General features: G+C 34.9%; 1 protein-coding gene across 1 annotated transcript in view; it reads left to right on the top strand.

Annotated features, from left to right (window-relative positions):
- Positions 1-1,773: 1,773 nt before the first annotated feature.
- Mct1 (Monocarboxylate transporter 1) overlaps positions 1,774-6,000 on the top strand; it is a 42,899-nt gene continuing 38,672 nt past the window's right edge. Inside the window, exon 1 of the mRNA XM_070635672.1 lies at positions 1,774-2,031. The gene's annotated coding sequence lies outside the window, so the exon portion shown is untranslated. The remainder of the gene's footprint in view (positions 2,032-6,000) is intronic.

Below are 6,000 nucleotides of genomic sequence, written 5' to 3'. Positions count from 1 at the left end.
CATGAATTTCAAAACATTTTCTCGAGGTCATGGATATTTAAAGCGCAAATTTTACAAGAGTACATGCATGAGTGGCAGCAATTTGTGGCTTTTACTTTAAAAAGCCTACGAGCAGTCGAAAATCATTTCTGTGATTGTTTCTCATCCTGTACAGCATGCATAAATTATGAGAACAGCCATAAAAATGAATTTTAATTGTGGCTTATGTGCTGAAATTGACATAAACAATTCAGGTCAGAAGATGAATAATTAAAATTTTTATGCCATTGCTGCAAAACTCAAATCATGCGTAAATATCATGTTAATTAATGCATATGCATCCATGCTTCATGTTTTATGTTATATCCAGCAATATATCTGTCAAAATATGAAAAACAGTGCAAATTTTTATTTCTGGTTGTTTCTTTTTTCTGATTCTTCTTTCAGTCTCTCATTCAATTGTTGGTCGTATTTCTCTGCTTTTTTTTCGCGACATGACTACTCCAAGCGTGAGTTTATTTTTAAACTGAATATTTTTTTGTTATTCTCTCTACACAGTTAGGGGTTCTAGACATGTTATTGCGAATTTTTGTGAGTTCATGGAAAGTCATTTACAGAAAATGTTTAGGGAACGCTACGTATGTAACATGAAATGTGTCAATCGTGTGTAGGAACTAAGAAGAAAATCATGTAAATATTGCCTGTTTTTATTCTGTTTTTTGGCTCAGATTTCCGAATGTTTTGACTTAAATAAGTTTGCTCTTATTTTTAAGAGTTTTTTGTTTACTAAGAGAAGATTGAAGCCACAATAGTGTCAAATGTCTGGCAAAAAGAGTGTTAATGAATAAGATGAACAAGTGTTGTTTTATAGTAGTTTTTAGCATGAACTATTAACATGAAACTGTAGTTTTTGTCCTAAAAATAGTAATTTTTCTCTATTTCCCTATATATAGTTCAACAAATGTAAAATTTGTAACAAGACATCATACGATTGATCGACCAATCGTTGCTAGTTCTACTCGGTGAAAGAGTGTTCGACTGCATTGTGTATCGACTTCGATAGCTCTGCTTTAAAGATTAGACGATTGGATTGTATAAGGAGCTAATTGAAAGAAGTTGTTGATAGAGACAGCATTTGGAACTAATCGGTTCACTTCGTCTCCTGAATTGCTGTAATATTGCCCTTGTAGTGTCGATGTTCAAGCACCAATGCTGATCTTTCCTGGTTCTGATAGCATCCGCAAGTTTCAACTGTTTAGGTTTAAATCGTTAGTCCTTTTCCATTTAGTTTGGGTAGTCGTTGTTTGTTCCAAATCGTCTGTTAGCGTTTGGTCTTAAGGATGGCGTTGTTTGGCCAATGCATCCTGTATTAACCAGAACCTTGTTTAACTTTCCACTATGTCGCTTAGGTTGACGGTCACCACCGCGAGAAGGTTAGGTTGGTATTCTTTGTCGTTAGGCTAAGAGCAGTACGTGATGTTCTGCATTCGCACACCTTACGGAGACCAAATCGATATCACAGTATTGCAAAACATATATCAATTTAATATAAATACATCAATTTTGGAACATAATAAAACACAGCAAACAAAATGACTGTAAAGCACACAATGAGCAAAAAAATCGAACCCCTCAATCCTTCGAGGAATCGCTAACTCAACTGTTTCTCCGCTTTTGCTATATTCTTTCTTCTCTTTGTGCCTTTCTTCAATAATTCTTATAAAGTTTTTCTTTTTTGAGCAATTTAAAGCAGTCGCTCTATAACGCGCGCATCGTTTACATTTATTTTATATTGTATGAAAGTACAAAGTTTTTTTATTTATTCCTCGTGCTGTGCTTGTTGCTTGCATGAAAAATTTTCCATATTTTATTAAAAAGATCAAATAAAAATGATGAAAAGGATGCAAAATGAAGTTATGATTTTTGGGTAGATGAGCATGAAAAAGTGTGTGAATTTACTAAAGTGAAATACGAGAGGAAGTAAAGTTTGCCGGCAGCAAAGAATAAACAAATGACTGCATGTGAGACGAAACATTTGAAATACGATCAAGGGTAAATGCCACTAAAAAGTTACTTAAACTTAATTTAAATCCTTGGAAATAATTTCATTAAAATGCAATTAATTAAGGCTGATAATTGAGTGCTGATACCATACAAAATAAATCTAGCAAGTGAGTAGCTATAGAGTTCAAGGTTTATGCGAGGATTCGTGCTAAATTATAAGAAATGAATGTAGGTGTAAAAATTAAATTTTCTCGTGCGGATAGTTTTGCCTCGATGTGATGATGTTGATGATGATGATAAATAAACTTGATGCAGGTTTACTTTATGAATATGGTTTTTAACCTCTGTTTGTTCATTTGTGGATGATGAGTTGATGATGAGGTGTATTGTAGAAATTAATGGCGTGGTCAATGGACGGTGATTAAGGACTGTGGTGACAATTGCAAGGTACATGCAATTAAGGCTATATGGTTAGTTACAATGCAGTTTAAATTGCCGAGCAACATTTATGGCCGGTGTATTTTTAAACGATCCAAAACAACACAACGCATAAGCAAGGGGAACCGGTACGTCGCCATGGCTACCGATAAGAAGCAAAAAGTCTTTTTAAGTTACACTAATGAAGATAGGTTCTGTACCAAAAGATGTTTCTGCCTGTTTGAAAACTGCCACTTGGGTATTATTCCAGAAAATCCTTTCACCGCTGCATTAAATGGAAGTACTGTAGTTATTTGCTTCTAGCAAGCAGCAGTAAATTTTATTCCTCTTGGCTGTCGGGATGCCTTCATGACACCGCTACGTCCCGCCGCTAGTGATTGTGTATTAAGTAACAATCAAATTCGGTTTTTGTAATAGTCGAGTCGACTCATGACTGACTTTTTCTTACAAAACCTGATTTGTCGACTCCGAGATCTATGATAATAACTAGAAGTGTCCTAAAATTAGAAATCCTATCTGATTAGAGGACTTCAGTTACAACTCTACTACTAGTCCATACTTAACGAGCTCCATTCTCTATTATCACTTTGCTTTAGTTTAAAACTTTTTAATCTGAAGTGACTTGTTGATATAAAATTCTGAATGGTTATTAAAGTTTTTCTAAAGCTTTTCTGCTTCCAATCTTTTCAAGCACTCAATTTTCATTATTGTTTCATCAGTTGAGTATTCGATTTCCATAAATTTGCATCTTGTTAGTCGCTCGCTTTAGTTTTATTCAAAATTATTCGCATCATAAGATAATTTTCGACTAATTTGATTTTTGTTATTATCGAGCTGCACATCTTTAGGTTTAGGATCTGAGTGGATCAGTCTGCGATTAGTCGATCGTATGTCTAATTACAAACTTGAATGGCAAGTTCACGAATTCCAATACAATTCCATTATAACCATACTAATCTCAGTATGTAATTATCATTACCGGTATGTAAACGAACAGCACATTAGCGGCGAATGCGTCAATTTTCCGTAAAATTGTTCGAAAACAGCCGTCATTGTGCCGTTTAGGCAACATCGCTTCTTAAAGTTAATACGACGACGTACCGGTGCCCAAGCAAACCCGCTGTGCTGTTCGGGGTAATTTCCAATAAACATGTGTCACCCGGGACGACTGAACAAGTAATCCTACGAGAAAATGCTAAAATTTTCATCAGCATTTGGATGATTATCATAATAATTTTTTTTCGGCAATTATCCATGAATTATCCAGCAAGTGAAAGTTTTTACAAGCTTCAGATTTGTCTTGAGCATCCAATGACTGCAAAAGCAGCTGTTAATTCCTTTTTAATTTATTATAAGAAATAATGAAATTTTTTTGTGCATTGCTGCAAAATCTGTAGCTTAATCTAAAGATTGCGTTGGTTCGTTTGCTTTTTAGTTAACGACTTTTCACAATTGGCTATGCCATTAGTTCCATAACGATATCTGAAAATTGCTTTAATTCTAAATTCAACTTCAATATCCATTTTTGTGCAGTCTTAATATCCAGCATGAAAATAAATTCTCAAAATCAGAAAGAAAATTGGAATGTCAGTAGTATGTAAAATAGAAAATAAGGATCTACATACATTTAGCATGCATGTTTAAGCATGCATGCATTCACTAAGGAAACCAATACGATGTATCTATAGGAACCAATATCGTGCTTAAATCCTTAAAGATCTAGATATTTATAAATCAATGTCTGAGAGTTTTATGGAAACTTTTGGAAAGTTTCAATCTTTTGCTGATGTAAATGGTCTTCTTGCTGATTTTCTGATGATGATGTAAGGTTGATGGGGACTTTAACAGTAATGTTTGAGTTTGAGGATTGACAGAATTAGGATTCGTCCAAATTTGCAGGATGCAGACAAAAACTGCAGGTTTGTTGCTTTGTACGACCTAAGATGCATCGCATCTACTATGCAGGAAATGCAGCGTTGTTGTGCAGCCCTGCCGAAACCAAGTGTTATGTAATTTCCACGAGAAGCACAATTGTCAGATACTTGAAACCAGACTGACATGAGGTTTGGCTGCACCTGGATTCATCGCAAAACTGCCAACAATACTGCCTCAACGCCCTAACTCTAGCTTGTCTAAACAATCAGCCTCAAACCTCTATTTCCTCATCATCTTCCTTCACAGTATTCTAAGTTCTCGAGACAAAATTTCATCATCTATGTAGGCACTTAAAACATCATGCTGCAATTGCACTCCTCTTTTTTAGAATAATTTCATTAAAATAATCAACATGAAGTTGGCTGTGGTGGGTGAACATCGTTGAATAATTAAAGAGCGAATACTTCACTGTCTACAAGACTTTAAATAGAAATTCTTTTATTGAAATTACATTAAATGAATTAAGTAAAGTACTTATACATAATAGGGCAGGAAGTCATTAAACTTGTTGCAAACTGTTGTTAAGGCAGAGTTGGAAATTGGGGATTTTGGAGATGAAGAGTGGTTTGTGGGTTTAGTGGAAGGGACTAGAGAGCAGAATTGTCAAGAGGTATGTCAAATAGAGATTGTCGGATATGCTCTAAAGTCTCGTTTTGAGGACATAGCAAGCATTTTTGGCATCTGAGGCAACTTTGTTGAATTTGACACCTATTTTAAAGTATGCTTGAGTCTCTTTTAACGGTTCCATTGCCTCTAACCAGTACGGATGGTATCAAAAAGTTCAAAACTGTGGCGTTAGGACAGCGTCATGCAGACTTGGTGTCAAGTTCACACCTAATGTGACTTTACGAGAACCTAAAGTCTGTTTAATGCTGGATCATTTACACTTGTATTTTCCGGGAAATTCCGAGACTTTTAGCAATTTTGCCTTAACAGGCAAAGAGCATGCTTTTGAGAATTTATTCATCTTTGCTCGTGAGCGTTGTTCTCACGCTTACTCTGCTTTTGATAGCAGGCTCTTTGCTTGCTAGGGAGGGTAGTTTAGTAAAAACAAGCATAGACAAAGCTCAAAGTCGACTATAGTCAACTGTTTCATATACATTTGAGTCTTCATGGATCTCTGATGCTTAAGTCCATCATAATATTTACTAAGAATTGAAGAAGACTCTCATGAACCATTTACAGAACTTCTCCAGAAGCACTCTGTGAAAATTCCATCAAACACTTGAAACCATTACAATTGCATCACTCGATCATTACAGCATAGCAACTAACATTTAAAGCCATAACTACAACAACTCTGCTATTATCTAACAGTAATTCCTCAAAATGTATTTACAGTTGACATTTCTCATTGAGACTGTTTTTAAGAATAAGAGATAACAAAATGCAAAAAAAAGAGACAATTGCTATTGCTGCACATCATGTACACAAGACGAAGAATTTCAAAGTTCATTGAAATTTAAAGACACAAAGACAGATAAAAATATAACGAAGACAAAGAGATGAGCTGTGCTGTTCATTTCGTTGAAAAAAAAATAAAGTCATTTACAATTTAATTCATTTGCTGTTTGATTTTTCATCGATTCCTCACGTCTTGTTTAACAGTTTCAGTACTTAAACAATAAACTTTGATGACCTGAA

Source organism: Chironomus tepperi, unplaced genomic scaffold (genome assembly GCF_022539635.2).
Source record: "Chironomus tepperi strain 1889 unplaced genomic scaffold, CSIRO-AGI_Ctep_v1 contig_93, whole genome shotgun sequence".
NCBI classification, from domain to species: domain Eukaryota; kingdom Metazoa; phylum Arthropoda; class Insecta; order Diptera; family Chironomidae; genus Chironomus; species Chironomus tepperi.
This window is presented reverse-complemented; position numbering and strand designations above follow the sequence as displayed.